The sequence below is a fragment of the Staurois parvus genome, unplaced genomic scaffold (assembly GCF_062004578.1).
Source record: "Staurois parvus isolate SC_StPar_1 unplaced genomic scaffold, SC_StPar_1.0 ptg000184l, whole genome shotgun sequence".
In the NCBI taxonomy this organism is placed as follows: domain Eukaryota; kingdom Metazoa; phylum Chordata; class Amphibia; order Anura; family Ranidae; genus Staurois; species Staurois parvus.
The window spans coordinates 7,250,318-7,266,625 of record NW_028317980.1 but is presented as its reverse complement, the minus strand read 5'-3'; the positions used below and the strand labels follow the sequence as shown (position 1 = coordinate 7,266,625).

The window sequence follows — 16,308 nt, the reverse complement described above, 5'->3', positions numbered from 1 at the left end:
ATGTCACGGATGGACTTATTGCACAGATGGCAACCTATCACGGTACCACCCTTGAAGTCACTGAGCTCCTGAGAGCGACCCATTCTTTCACAAATGTTAGTAGAAGTAGTCTGCATGCCTAGGTGCTTGATTTTATACACTTGTGGCCATGGAGGTGATTGGAACACCCGACTGCAATAATTTGGAGGGGGTGTCCCAATACGTTTGGCAATATAGTGTATTGAAAATTTTTTGGGGGGATTTTTTTATTCTCCGCTGTAGGTCTCTCATGGTCTATTTTAGTTACCTTTCACTCTCTCACATTTCTTGTTACATTCTTTGTGTAGCATTACCCCTCAGGGGCAGCTGAGTAATTTTCAGGTTCCCTTTCTGTCTTGACCCTGCTCTGGAAACCCAACCCCTGCTGACACCATGTTAAAGCCTGGCCAGAAGAACCTTCTGGTTGTAACCATGAAATAGACTCGCACACAATTTAAAGTGAACTGATATTTTGGTTTTATTGAGGTCAAATGTAGGCACAATAAAGCAACAGAAATATATGTGCATAAGATAACAGCTGTCACTCTAGCAACTATCTAGCACAATCTCAATCAGTTCTAGAGGTCCTGCAATTCAGAATTTCAATGGCAGTCCCAGTCCTGAGAGGTTTTTTTCCTAATGAGTAAAAAACCCCCCAAAAACTACAAAGCGGAGAAGTTAACACCCTTTGTGGCTGAGTCTAATTCTGAGGAAAAGAAGAGCTCTTCAATTAAATAGACTAATGTCCCTTTAACTGCAGTGTCTGATCTTCTGCATGCTTGATGGGGCCCTAGTTTGTGTACATAAGAATTCAAATCCTCCTTGAGGCAAAGGTTAGACGTTCCTAATAAGGTAAACACAAAGGAAGAGAGCTGCCCCCCTAGGTGATGTTGCATTTAAATAATACCCCTTTAGCACACATAGGATGGGGTGTAGGATTTGGCAGAGATTAAAGATGGGCAAAACGCACTTCTGTAGAGGTTGGTTCTTCCTTGAGCCACAATACCAAACTGCAGCAATGGAGGAGCATCTTGGTGAATGGACAAACTGTAAAGGGAGCAACAATATAGCTGGGCCTACAGAGAACAGATGCAGTGGACGCTAGTGATTGGATCTGTTGGAACTGTAATAACTAGTAGGCTGAACAACTTGGGCCTTAACACATGTAACTTGGAAAATCTAAAGTAGTCAGGCTGAGTAGAAAGTAACTGGATTTGGTAATGTCGTGTGCAACTTGGATGGCTTGAGTATGGTTCTCTCTCTCACCGGATCTGTAGCCTTGACCAGGGGCGGACTGACCATTTGGAAACTCGGGCACTGCCCGAGGGCCTGGGGTCAGTAGGGGGCCCCATGAGATGCCCCTGGTACCTTTTTCATAGGCTGTTTTGAGTTTGGGCAAGGACACAGGGGCCCCATGATCCCCTATTGCCCGGGGGCCCCATGAGTTGTCAGTCCGCCCCTGGCCTTGACCAGCTGGCAGAAAGTCTCTCTGTAGACAGGGGCCCCTGTTTCCTTGTGGTTCCTCCTTCGGAGGTCACTCTGGACAGCAGCACTCTAGCTCACCCGCTCTCCTCCACTTCCTGCAGTCTTACCCAACTGGGAGCTCCGGCGTCCCGTGCAGTCTACTTCTTACACCTGCTCTCCAGTTCTCTCTCCATCCACTTCCTTTCTTCCTTTTTCCCAGGCTTCCATATTTATTTGCCCCCACTCATCCGCCAGCTCCTCCGAGAAATGTAGTTAGTTAGCTCCATAGCGGACAGTGAAGCCCTGCAATCATCCTACGAATCCCACAAAGCTTTTCAACAGTCTGCACAACTGGGCTGCAGGTCACTGCCATCTTGTGTCCATTTAACATCCCACAAACAGTATCATGGCAGGGTGTTACACTTGTAATGTTGGAATGCCAATGGGGACCCTTCGGCCTTGTATTTTTTTTTAAGAAGAGTTTCTTCTCATTAATATGTCTTTTTACACTAGATTTTAGCCACCCAGGTTTATCTTTAGTTATTCTAGATTTGTTGTTTGGTCTGATGCCATTACCTAATATGTTCATAAAGCACTCCCATTTTCATCAGTGTTCCTTGTTTCTAGACTTCGATGCCATATAAAGTGGTTGTAAAGGCTCAAGGTTTTTTACCTTCATGCATTCTATCCATGAAGGTAAAAAAAACTTCTTTGTGCAGCAGCCCCCCTAATAATTACCTGAGCCCCATCTCAATTCATTGATGTGCACGAGAGTCCCTCCGGGGGCTCTCCCGCCTCATTGACTGAAACAACAGCGGGAGCCATCGGCTACCACTGCTGTCAACCACAGCCAGTGAGCCAATGAGGAGAGAGGGGAGCAGGGCCAAGCTACAGCCTTGTGTGTGAATGGACATGCAGAGCAATGGCTCTGGAGCGAGCTTGCTCAGGCGCCCCGCTGCAAGCTGCTTGCTCTGGGGTCACTCAGCAGGAGGGATGGGCCAGGAGCACCAGTGGGGGACCCAAGAAGAGGAGGATTGAGGCTGCTTGTTCTGTTTTTTTTTTTTTGTTTGTTTTTTTTTAATTTCCTGTAATATCACTTTAATGTCCTGCAATATGAAATGCAGTTTAGTAAAGTTGGCCCTTTTGAAATTTAGTATTCTTGTACTTTCCTTGTGTCTCCTTTAATTTAGTTATTCTGTGATCACGGTTCCCTTAGTTATCCCTTATTTCCACATCTGCGATCAGACCTGTGTTGCTTGCAATTAATAGGCCCAGCAGAGCATCATTTCTAGATGAGGCCTCTACCAATTGACACATGAAACTGTGCTGCAAGACATTTAAGAAACGATGGGCCCTAGATGTCTGAGCAGTTCCATCTGCCCTGTCAATATTTGGATGATTGAAGTACCCCATTATAATACCATTGCCCTGTCTAGCTGCCATTCCTTACTGTTGGAGGAGATCATTCTCTTCTTCATGCTTCAGGTTAGGGGGCCTGTAGACCTTACCCACTATTCTTTTCCCTTCTGTTTCTTCCCTCAGGAAAGTAGTGCTGATAACCGGCAGCTGTCAAAGGAGACATCTGCACTGATAGTCAGGGCACTGATTATCAGTGCAGCCCCAAAAGTGCCCAACATTCCTGCCCATCAGAGCCCAACATTGCTGCCTATCAGTGCCCAACATTGCTGCCCAGCAGGGCTGCCAATCTATGGCAGTCAGTGCTGCCCAGTCAGTGTCGTTTAGTGCTACCTATCAGTGCCCATTAGGGCTACCTTTCAGTGCCCATCCTTGCAGCATACCAGTGCATCATCATCAGTGCCTCCTCCTCAAAGCCCACCAGTGCTGCCTATCAGTACCACCTCATTAGTGCTGCCTATCAGTGCATCCTCAACGCACATCAGTGAAGGAGAAAAATCACCTGTTTGCTAAATTTTCTTTTTTAATTTTCACTATTTTATAGTGCAAAAAATAAAAAGCCCAGTTGTGATTAAATAGCATCAAAAGAAAGCTCCATTTGTGTGAAAAAAATTATAAAAGTCTCATATGGGTACAGTGTTGCATGACTGCGCAATTGTCATTCAAAGTGCAACAGCACTGAAAGCTGAAAACTGGCCCGGGCAGGAAGGGGGTGAAAGAGCCCGGGTAGGCAAGTAGTTAACCTCTTGCCGACCGCGCATAGCCGAATGACGGCTTCACCGCGGCCGGCCAGTTCTGGGTGGACGTCATATGACTTCCTCCCAGAACGCGCTCTCCTGCGCGCCCCAGGGGGAGCGCATCCGGCGATCTCCGTGATCGCTGTGTCCTACGGACACAGCTGATGACGTGATGTGGTAAAAGGCCAATCACAGCGGCCTTTTACCACGTGATCAGCGGTGTCCAATGACACGCTGATCACAGGGAAATGCAAGTGCCGGTTCTCGGCTGCACTTTCCTCACGCTGTCAGATCGTGAGGAAAGTACTGCCGAGAACCGGCAATTGTCAGAGCGGGGATCGGCACCGATCATCAGGGCACTGATGATCAGTGCCCTGATGATCGGTGCCCAGCAGTGACACCCGCAAGTTCCGCCCAGCAGTGCGCCCACTAGCTCTGCCCCCACCTGTGCCCAGCAGTGCCCCACCTGTGCCCAGCAGTGCCCCCACCTGTGCCACTCTGCAGTGCCACCTACCTGTGCCCACCAGTGCCACCCACCTGTGCCCACCCATCTGTGCCCACCAGTGCCACCCACCTGTGCCCACCCACTAGTGCTGCCCACCAGTGCCACCCACCAGTGCAGCCCAGCCAGTCAGTGCCACCAGTCAGTGCCCAGGGGTTGTGCCAGTCAGTGCTGCCAGTCAGTGCCCAGCAGTGATGCCAGTCAGTGCCGTCTATCAGTACCCATAATCAGTGTCACCTATCAGTGCCGCCTATCAGTGCTGCATATTAGTGCCGCCTATCCGTGCCACCTCATTAGTGCTGCCTATCAGTGCCCATCAGTGCTGCCTATCAGTGCCCATCAGTGCCGCCTATCAGTGCCCATCAGTGCTGCCTCATCAACGCACATCAGTGAAGGAGAAAAAATACCTGTTTGAAAAATTTTATAAAAGAAACAAACTTTTTTTTTTCAAATTTTTTGCAATTTTTTTATTTATAGCGCAAAACGCTATAAATAAATTTTTTTATTTATAGCCCAGTGGCGATTAAATACCACCAAAAGAAAGCTCTATTTTTGTGAGAAAAAAATGATCAAAATTTCATATGGGTACAATGTTGCATGACCGCGCAATTGTCAATCAGTGCGGCAGCGCTGAAAGCTGAAAATTGGCCTGGTAAGGAAGGGGGTATAAGTGCCTGGTAGGCAAGTGGTTAAGCAATGTAGGTTATACTGCCGCCTAAAGGAGAATAGGCAAACTTGGGTTATGCTGCCCCCTACAGGACAAAAGCAGTATAACTCTAGGCTGTCTATTATCCTTAGAGCTGTGCTCCTGAAATGAGAATTTTACCGTGAGTACAAGAAAATATATATATATATATATATATATATATATAATTTTTTTTTTTTTTTATTGCACTTTTCGGACAGATATACAAATATATATAAAACTTGCTTTTAATAGTATATTTAAGAGATCAATAGGGAATGAATAAGAGAGGTTCATTGTTCGTTCATACAGTATAATTTGGCCAAAAGTAAACACAAAGTCCTATGCTAATGCATTAAAAAATGCTGAACTGCAGAGTTTAGTTTCCTCCATATGTAGAGGTCCAATCTCTCCCCACTTCCCTCCGTAGTCCCTGCTTGCCCCCAGTCCTGGCACGGCTTCACATGCATTGCCTACTGTGACTGTTATAGTTAAGAATCTAATTAAGGAGAGGCTATAATTCTCAGCGACACTTTGTGGAATTCTGCAGACTCAGCCAAAGTGAGAACAGTGGGGAGCAGTGTGCGGGCCGTGTACAGCCGGCCTCTGTAGGACCATAGTGGGTACCAACGCCTGGGGGGGGACGTGCCTAATACCAACATTACAGACGGAAAGAATCTGCATTTCTGATGCCGTAAAAGTACAAGATTTTACATATTTGTTTTGTTCTTCTAAAACTATATAGTTACCAAAATCCTATTATATAGTTTGATTTTCTTAGGGTATAGCTTCCTTTTTAAAATATGGAGAGTTAAAGCTGCAGTTGAATCTGATTATATTTTGCCTTTTTCCCCCCTCATCAACATGCTAATGACATTTTATAATAAAACCTTCCCCTCTTCATTATATATCTTAGGTTGATGTTGTCATCACTGGGTATCTGTGCTTCTCTAGCCAATGCAGGTAGATCATGGCTGGAGAGAGGGTGTTGTACATAGCTTCCAGCACTCACTACTTCTCGCAAGAGTCCCCATTCTTGATGCAAGCATTTGGTTGGCTTTTGGGGAACAGCTATCTTAGTATTAACGTGCCTTGATGGGTAGGTCCTAGCCTGGAGTGGGCATTCCTAGGCAGGCTGTATTTGCTTGCTAATGCCCACATGTGATACTGTGCCTTCATATTTCAAAGAACAGAAATCCTATGAATGGAAGAGGAGGGCCAGGGACAGACTGGGGAGGAAAGGTACAAACTAGGATCCAAACCTGTCTTAGCTCATCCCTACCAAGAAGGGGTCACCAAACTTTTTAAATAAAGGGCCAGTTTACTGTCCTTCAGAGTTTGGAGGGCTGGGCTGTGGCCAGTTGGAGTAAAAAATGTCCTGGCCTCAGTGGGAGTACACAATGCCTCATTGTTGGTGTCAGTGGGAACAATGGTGCCCCATTGTAGGTGTCATTGGTAGGAATAGTGTCCCATCATTGGTGTCAGTGGGAGGAATAGTGCCCCATTATTGGAAGCAGTGAAAGGAATAGTGCCTCATAATTGGTGTTATTGGGAGGAAATGTGTCCCATAGTTGGTGTCAGTGGGAGGAATCATGCCCCATCATTGGTGTGATTAGAAGGAGTTGTGCCACATCACTGGTGTCAGTGGGAGGAATAGTGCCCCATCGTTGATGTCAGTGGGAAGAATAGTGCCTACCAAGCAGGGGTCGCCAAACTTTTTAAGCAAAGGGCCAGTTTACTGTCCTTCAGACTTTGGGGGGCTGGGCTGTGGCCAGTTGGAGTAAAAAATGTCCTGGCCTCAGTGGGAGTAGACAATGCCCCATTGTTGGTGTCAGTGGGACGAATGGTGCCCCATTGTAGGTGTCATTGGTAGGAATAGTGTCCCATCATTGGTGTCAGTGGGAAAAATAGTGCCCCATCATTGGAAGCAGTGAGAGGAATAGTGCCTCATCATTAGTGTTATTGGGAGGAATCGTGCCCCATCATTGGTGTCAGTGGGAGGAATCGTGCCCCATCATTGCTGTCAGTGGGAGGAATCGTGCCCCATCATTGCTGTCAGTGGGAGGAATCGTGCCCCATCATTGCTGTCAGTGGGAGGAATCGTGCCCCATCATTGCTGTCAGTGGGAGGAATCGTGCCCCATCATTGCTGTCAGTGGGAGGAATCGTGCCCCATCATTGCTGTCAGTGGGAGGAATCGTGCCCCATCGTTGCTGTCAGTGGGAGGAATCGTGCCCCATCGTTGGTGTCAGTGGGAGGAATAGTGCCCCATCGTTGGTGTCGTTGGGATAAATAATACCACATCATTGGTGTCATTGGGAGGAATACTGCCCCATCATTTGTAGGAATAATGCCCCATCATTGGTGTCCGTGAAAGAAATAGCACCCCATCATTGGTGTAGTCTACAATCGCCTGAGCTCCCATCTCACCGACAACAACCTTCTCGACCCTTTACTGTCCGGCTTCCGCCCCCTACACTCCACCAAACCTGCCCTACTCAAACTCCCCAATGACCTACTAATTGCCAAAACCAATGGCCACTATACTATACTCCTACTACTTGACCTCTCTGCGGCTTTTGACACGGTTGACCATCCCCTCCTCTTCAAAAAACTGAACTCTCTTGGCCTCAGAGACTCCGCTCTCTCCTGGTTCTCCTCCTATATATCGCAGTGCTCCTTCAGTGTTGCGTATAATGTTGCCACCTCCCCTTCACTCCCTCTCTCTATTGGGGTCCCTCAAGGTTCTTTCCTCGGGCCCCTCCTCCATCTACACCTCCACCCTTGGCCAATTGATAAATTCTCACGACTTCAATTACCATCTCTATGCAGACAACACGCAAATCTATCTGTCTACCCCTCACCTCACCCCCTCAGTCTCCAATCGCATCACCAGCCTACTAAGTGACATATCGGACTCGATGTCACTCCACTTCCTCAAACTCAGCCTTTCCAAAACAGAGCTCCTAGTATTCCCCCCAGCCCGTGCCCCCCCCCCCCCCGACTTCTCCATCAAGATCAATACTACCATCAGTCCCACCAGTCACGCCAGGGTACTAGGTGTAATCCTAGACTCCAATCTGTCCTTTCAGCCCCAGGTCCAATCACTGACAAACTCATGTAGACTTCACCTCCGCAACATCTCCAAGATACGACCGTTCCTAACCTCGGACACCACTAAGCAACTCATCCACTCCCTTATTATATCACGACTCGACTACTGTAACTCCCTCCTCACCGGCCTACCTCATCGCAGGCTTTCCCCACTCCAGTCCATCATGAACGCTGCTGCTAGACTCATTTACCTTACTAACCATTCTGTATCTGCCATCCCTCTCTGCCAATCCCTCCTCTGGCTTCTCATTGCCCAGCGGATAAAATTCAAAACGCTAACACTGACGTATAAAGCCGTTCATAACACTGCCCCTAATTACATCACCGACCTTGTCTCTAAATACCACCCAAACCGTACTCTCCGCTCCTCACAAGACCTCCTACTCTCTAGCTCCCTTGTCTCCTCCTCCCATGCTCATCTCCAGGATTTCTCAAGGGCTTCACCCATCCTCTGGAACTCCCTACCAATCTATCAGGCTTTCGCATGCTCTGCTCACTTTTAGGCGATCTCTGAAAACCCATCTCTTCAGGGAAGCCTACCCCGACCCCAGCTAATATTGGAATCCTCTACTCTTCCAAACACTCCATCCCCCTCAGCTAATTACCTCTTGTACCACTATCCCCTCCCTCCTAGATTGTAAGCTCCAAGGAGCAGGGCCCTCTAATCCCGCTTGTATTGTTACTGTACTGTCTCCCTCCATAATGTAAAGCGCTGAGCAAACTGTCGGCGCTATAAAAGTCCTGTATAATAATAATAATAAGTGGGAGGAATAGTGCCCCATTATTAGGATCAGTTGGTGGAATAGTGCCCCATCACTGGTGTCAATGGGAAGAATAGTGCCCCATTGTTGGTATCAATGGGAAGAATAGTGCCCCATTGTTGGTATCAATGGGAAGAATAGTGCCCCATTGTTGGTATCAATGGGAAGAATAGTGCCCCATTGTTGGTATCAATGGGAAGAATAGTGCCCCATCACTGGTGTCAATGGGAAGAATAGTGCCCCATTGTTGGTGTCAATGGGAAGAATAGTGCCCCATTGTTGGTATCAATGGGAAGAATAGTGCCCCATTATTGGTATCAATGGGAAGAATAGTGCCCCATCGTTGGTATCAATGGGAAGAATAGTGCCCCATCATTGGTATCAATGGGAAGAATAGTGCCCCATCGTTGGTGTCAGTGGGAGGATTAGTGCCCCATCGTTGGTGTCAGTGGGAGGATTAGTGCCCCATCGTTGGTGTCAGTGGGAGAAATAATGCCTCATTGTTGGTGTCGGTGCTAAGAATAGTGCCCCAAGGGCCAGAAAAACGGCAAGTAAAGGGTCACACCAGACCCTAGGGCTACAGTTTGGAGACCACTGATATAGAGCACTACACAATGCTGCACTGAGTAGGGTGATGAGCTAACTGACCTGGTGATAAGTCTATCAACCCAGTGATGCTCCTCCTTTGCCTGTCCAGTATGTGGGTGGGGTTATGACCAAGTTTTTTTGCCAAACCGTTGAAAATCTGTGGTCACCAACGAGTTATGCCATCAGGCAGGCAAGACTGGCTCATACATATATATTCAGCCTGGAATTCAGCTGTAATATTCATTTTGTTGTACTTATAAAGCCGTTGGATTGCTTGCAGCTGTTTTCTGCTCTTTCTTTTAGGACCACAGGTAAAATGTTTTTCGCCTACTTGGAGACGTTTGATAAAGTTGGCTCAAAGCCGGACGCTGTGCTTGGCACTCCATTAATTGGCATGTGCTGTGCATGGCTAAATAGCTCACCCCCACATTTTCCTACAATGAGTGCTGCCGGCTGTGCCGTACGGTACATGAATATTTCACACCGGTGCTGGCCTGTGCTTGGTGCACATTGTACGGACACGTCCCTCCCCTACATTCCACTAATGATCATTCCCATCCATTCTCTCCTCTTCCTGGCCTGAGCAAAGCCCAGCGTGATCCTCCATTACTTGATACCCACCTGCGGGGTAGGGTTCCCGGGAATTGATGTTCATTCAGATCCCTAACTGATCTGCTCCTTTCCTATTAATGTCCGATTAATGATGTTCCTGCTGCTTTGCCCTATGACCGATAGGAGCTGGATGGATTCGGTGTGTCAAGATTATCCTAATGCAACCGCAGACTTGAGAGGAAAATAAAGCTCCAGGTCGCTTGATTAAACTGCACGTTTTCCTTTGTCAAATCTTATTGCTGATGCTTACCTGCTTCTGATCTGTAGATACTGAAATAGGCTATTCTTTTGTATTTGATGAAAGAAGAACTACTGACACCAACGATGTGGCACTATTCCTACCAATGATGGGGCACTGTTCCTCCCACTGATCCCAATGTTGTGGCACTAATCCCCCCACTGGTCCCAACGATGGGGCACGAATCCCCCCCCAATGGCCCCAACGATGGGGCACTAATTCCCCCACTGATCCCAATGTTGTGGCACTAATCCCCCCAATGGCCCCAACGATGAGGCACTAATCCCCCCCACTGACACTGACGATAGGGCGCTAAGCCCCCCCCCACTGACACCGACGATGGGGCGCTAATCCCCCCCCCCACTGACACCGACGATGGGGCGCTAATCCCCCCCCCCACTGACACCGACGATGGGGCGCTAATCCCCCCCCCCACTGACACCGACGATGGGGCGCTAATCCCCCCCCCCACTGACACCGACGATGGGGCGCTAATCCCCCCCCCCCACTGACACCGACGATGGGGCGCTAATCCCCCCCCCCCCACTGACACCGACGATGGTGCGCTAATCCCCCCCCCCACTGACACCGACGATGGGGCGCTAATCCCCCCCCCCCCACTGACACCGACGATGGGGCGCTAATCCCCCCCCCCCCCACTGACACCGACGATGGGGCGCTAATCCCCCCCCCCCCACTGACACCGACGATGGGGCGCTAATCCCCCCCCCCCCCACTGACACCGACAATGGGGCGTCGGTCCCACTGAGGGCCCCCCCCCCCAAAGTCTGAGGGCTAATAAATTGGCTTCAAAAAGTAAGCAAAGGGTGTACACATGGTCCTCCACCAAAGGGAAAGGACCCTGGCCCTGCTCCTTCTAGGGCACAAGACTCCTGATGGGGACTGGGGTACTCATAGACCACGCAGCCAATACCAGGCAGACTCAGTTCTTCAGGGGACCTGCCGAGCCAAGTACTAGGTGGGGCTCCTTCAAAAGAAGAAGCTATATCTACAAGATCCATGAATTACATAGCACAAGTTCTCTGCGCAGCATCTCAACACATTTCATGAAGCAACATTAACTTCTTCAGGAGATCACAAAGCTTGAAGGTATGGTATCTGAGGAGAAGCCAAGTTGTTTTTCAGATATTTATATATATATATATATATATATATATATATATATATATATATGTGTGTGTGTGTGTGTAAAAATCAGAACTCCCCACCAGTTCAATACATATCACGTGAAAAACATATGCAAGGGCTGATGAAAAAAAGCAGATAGCGACTGGAGGGAATCCCACCAGCACGTAACTACTTTGGCCAGGAGCTGTGATGGGAAATGTATTGGCCCACTGGGGGAGTGCAATGGGGACGGTGGGGGGCACCAGTTGGAACCATCAGTAAAATGACACTTCAAAGAGAAAAGGAAAGAAAATATGTGGAAAACCAAAAGTAAAATAGGGAAGGGAAAAGAAAAGGGGGGGGGGAACCCAGAAAGTAATAAACCAGAAGGTAGAAGATAAGGAATAGTACACAAAGGTGCCAGCATCCCAGATAATGGTTGAACTAAGACCCATTGGAAGTGAAGGCCAGTGACTTGAAAGCAGAGTAACACACACACATACATATATGTATGTATGTATGTATGTATGTATGTATGTCAAGGTCCTACCTTTTCCCAGAGGTTATGTTACTCCATGTGCTGGCATCCATCTTGGATTTCTGCTGAGCATGGTGGGAAGCTTTTATGCCTTCAGGTCTCTGAGGTCCATCCCCCAGAGGGGTGTGGCTGAGTACATATAAGCCTGTGATCCGCACATGCTCTTTGCACTTGTGTCTTGGTGTTGTTACAGCTCTGTGTATATGCTCGTGACTCTTCTGGTATTCTGACTCAGCTTGTGACTAAGACCATTCTCTGTGTTTTCCTTCGATCTGACCTTCCGTTGCTGAACCCGGCCTGTGACCTGTGATTCTCTGTCTACTGTTCTGTACTGTTTTGTCCTGTTGTTGTCGACTCGGCTTGCCTGACTACGCTATTGTCATTCTCACCAGCTACACGCCATTGGCGGCGGCCATTACCGCAGCCGGGGTGTCTCGGGGGCCGTGACCTGGTTCCTGGCTGCGTCAAGTCCATCCCCACCATCAGGGGCCCTGGTGAAGGGCAGCCTGGGACTTAGACTCCGCGCCCTGAGGGACTTCGGTCTGTTGGTGGGGGTTGTCGTCAGCCAGTGCCTTACCCTGCCACTAGGCCTACCTGTCCGTTCCACAGCCCTGCTCTGACATTATATATATATATATATATATATATATATATATATATATATATATATATATATATATATATATATATATATATATATATATATATATATATATATATATATGGGTAGATATAATAGTGGAGTAATTGGTGATGGAGAAAGATGTGGAAAGAATGGTGAAATGCAGTGGAGAAGGATAAACAATCAAAAAAGAACCCCGAAGTGCAAATCCAACTTTTCAAAAGATCTAAAGAGTAATATGAATGGGAGCAGACACGGGTATAAAGCATACCAAACCTACATTACAGCGTGATCACCTCCAAGCAGGGGCGGACTGACAACTCATGGGGCCCCTGTGTCCTTGCCCAAACTCAAAAAAGCTTATGAAAAATGTACCAGGGGTATCTCATGGGGCCCCCTACTGACCCCGGGCCCTCAGGCAGTGCCCGAGTTTCCAAATGGTCAGTCCGCCCATGCCTCCAAGGCTACTTAACGTGTGCCGCAGCCAAGCATCGTTCAACCCAAAGAGAATACTGGACAGGAAAGTCCCCCGCTTATGAAGCCCACAGTGGAGAAGTCTATTCCCTTCAACTTCATGTGCACAGGGGTGGTCCAGCCTAGAAAACACCAGACCGCCATTACGGCCTAAGAAAATGGTATGAGATGAAAACACCAATGTGATGATGCATGCCATGATGACGTCACCGCTGCATGTAGCCCGCACCACCCAGAAGTGAGCGGAAACCACTCATCACAGGACGCCGATCCCACTACCAACCAACCACACTGCAGAAAGAGACATAGGGAACCCAATGTACAGCAACAGGAGAAGAAAGAAAAGTAGTAGTATACAGTATATGTGATTCTGCACTTCCGGGTAGGGGGCGAGTGCAGATGGATGACCGCCGGCATCCACTGATTGGCAAGGAGAGAGAGAGAACACAGCTCTGGCTATGTAAACAAGGCAGAGCTGTGTCCTGTCAGTGGCAATGTGCTGGATTTTATTTCCCTGCAAAGAAAAGAATACAATCCAGCACATCCCTTAGTAAAAACACAATATAGTACATATATAAGCAGAAGCTAGGCACACAGTTAACCCTTTGATCGCTCTAGATATTTAACCCCTTCCCAGCCAGTGTCATTAGTACCGTGACCGTGTATATTTTTAGCACTGATCACTGTTTTATTGTCACTGGTTCCCACAAAGTGTCAGATTGTCTGCCGCAATATCGCAGTCCCGTTATAAGTCACCGATCGCTGCCATTACTAATGTAAATAGATAAATTACAATTTCAGCATATGTCCCATAGTTTGTAGATGCCATAACGTTTGCCCAAACCAATCAATATACGCTCATTGGGATTTTGTTTTACCAACTATATGTAGCAGAATACATATTGACCTAAATGTATGAAGAAATTAGATTTTCTAGACTTTTTATTGGATATGTTTTATAGCAGAAAGTAAAAAATATTGGGTTTTTTTTTCAAAATTTTCTAAACAAAGAGCCAATTTACTAACCCTCAGCAATTGGGGGAAGAATGGGGGGTCCCCAGTGGGAGGAATACTCTCCATTGGGAGTAATAAAGTCCCATCATTGGTGTCACAGGGTAGAATAGTGCCCCATCATTTGTGTCACTGGGACGAATAGTGCTCCATCATTGGTATTACTGGGATGAATAGTGCCCAATTATTGGTGTCATGGGGGGGGATATAGTGTCCATCATTGGTGTCATTTGGAGGAATTGTGCCCCATCATTGGTAGGAATAGTACCCAATCATTGGTGTCATTGGGGGAAATAGTGCCCCATCATTGGTGGGAATAACACCCCATCATTGCTGTCATTGGAAGGAACAGTGCCCCATCACTGGTGTCATTGGGAGGAACAGTGACCCATCTTCTGTGTCATTGGGAGGAGCAGTGCCCCATCATTGGTTTCACTGGGAGGAGCAGTGCCCCCTCATTGGTGTCATTGGGAGGAACATTGCCCCCTCATTGGTGTAATTGGGAGGAACATTGCCCCGTCATTGGCGTCAATGGATAGAACAGTGCCCTGTCATTGATGTCTTTGGGAAGAATAGTGCCCTGTCATTGGGAGGAATTGTGCCCCGTCATTGGTGTCATTGGGAGGAACATTGCCCTGTCATTGGCGTCAATGGATAGAACAGTACGCTGTCATTGGTGTCTTTGGGAGGAACATTGCCCTGTCATTGGCATCAATGGATAGAACAGTACCCTGTCATTGGTGTCTTTGGGAGGAATAGTGCCCTGTCATTGGGAGGAATTGTGCCCCGTCATTGGGAGGAATACTAACTGCCGCACTTTTAGTATCATTGGACGGATTAGTACTTCATATCAGTGGTAGGAATAGTACCCCAAGAGCTGGATAAAGGGAATCAAAGGGCACAGTTTGGAGACCAATGAACTAGCCGTTTCCTCCCCAGCTTTGCTCTGGCCCACCCCTTTCCTTCATTGGATTTCAATTCTTTCGTGGAGGCTCAGCAACACATGTGGGAGTTACCAAGGACGGTTCACATCCAAATGCAGCCTACCTCCAGACTGACACCCACACAGGGTCGGTGCTAGACTATTCTTCGCCCTAGGCAAGACCAGCTACTTTCACCCCCCCCCCCCCAAAACAATTTTACAAAACAGTAGAAATTATTAATCCAACAAACGTGAAACTACTAAATTTTTTGATTTGCAAAAATACAGTAAGTGTCATAAGATGCCACCAGCACTAATATTAAAGACCAAATCAGTGTCCCGGACGGACTGTATCTGTGGCTGGCAGGGGCAGGGTGACAGTTGCAGTGAGTGGAGGATGATGGATCCACACTGACAGGCTGGAATTCCCCAGGCAATGGGGGGAGATATCAGGCAGCTGAACTGAGCTCTCCCACACGGTGACAGATCCGACACAGCACACCACCACCAACACTGACACAGATCAGCAGGCACTAGAAGAGCAGGCTGTGGGATCGTGATGATGTCATCACTCACTGACACATTGCACATGTGATGGCCGGCCAGGTCACACTCACACAGATACGAGACATCAGAGTCAGACTTGACCTTCCTCTGCTCCGTCTCCACTGAAATTTGGGAAGAGAAGGGCTGGAACTCCACAGTGATCAGCAGCTGCCAGCCGGCTTGCAGTAAGGGACTGCGTCTGAGAGGAACACTGGCTCAGCTGCTACACTGGCCCCCAGACACTCGTCATCTTCCTCTGTCCTTTCTTCCCCCCCCTCTGCCGCCCCTCCTCTCAGCTGAAGGATCATTCATGATGTGGCGGTGTCCCACACAGAGAGGGTGTTAGCCTCTGCTGTGCACAGGTGCCCCTTGATGGTGGCTGCCCAGTTTGCTTAGTGGAAGCACTGGCCCTGCACCCACCCATAAATACATTTTAAAATTTGCACACAAGATCCATACATTCTGCCTCATTAGGGATTGAGGGCTCCTGAGTGGAGAACTGAAGCATGGTGCGAGGCTGTTTTTATCTATCTACTTCACCCTGCTGGCCCCTCCCATGAGCCATGATCTGCCTGCATTGCATAGAGGAGCACAGAGACCCAGTGATTATGTCAGTGGGTCTAAAGAAAGGTGTGTGTGTATATAGCAAAAATGGAAAGATTTTCTTTGAAATGTTTGTTTGCATGTTGATAAGGGGATAGAGGAGGAACCAGGGAAGACAAAATAGAAACAGACTAAAGTTCAGTTTTAGGAAACCTTCAGTGTCCTACTGATGAAAAACACATGGTGCAGGTCTGGTTTTTCTTCCATTTATGTGCATACTTTAATACATGAAATACTGCATTTTAATGTGCATATAGTGATGCATTGCAACAATGTGTGCGAAGGGGACCCCAAGTGGAAAATTCCAGTAAGAAACTCTATTGGGTCTTT

General features: G+C 47.8%; 1 protein-coding gene across 4 annotated transcripts in view; it reads left to right on the top strand.

The window, feature by feature from the left end:
- Positions 1-16,308, top strand: part of TRIM44 (TRIM family member 44) — a 187,570-nt gene that overhangs the window by 20,705 nt on the left and 150,557 nt on the right. The window lies entirely within an intron of this gene.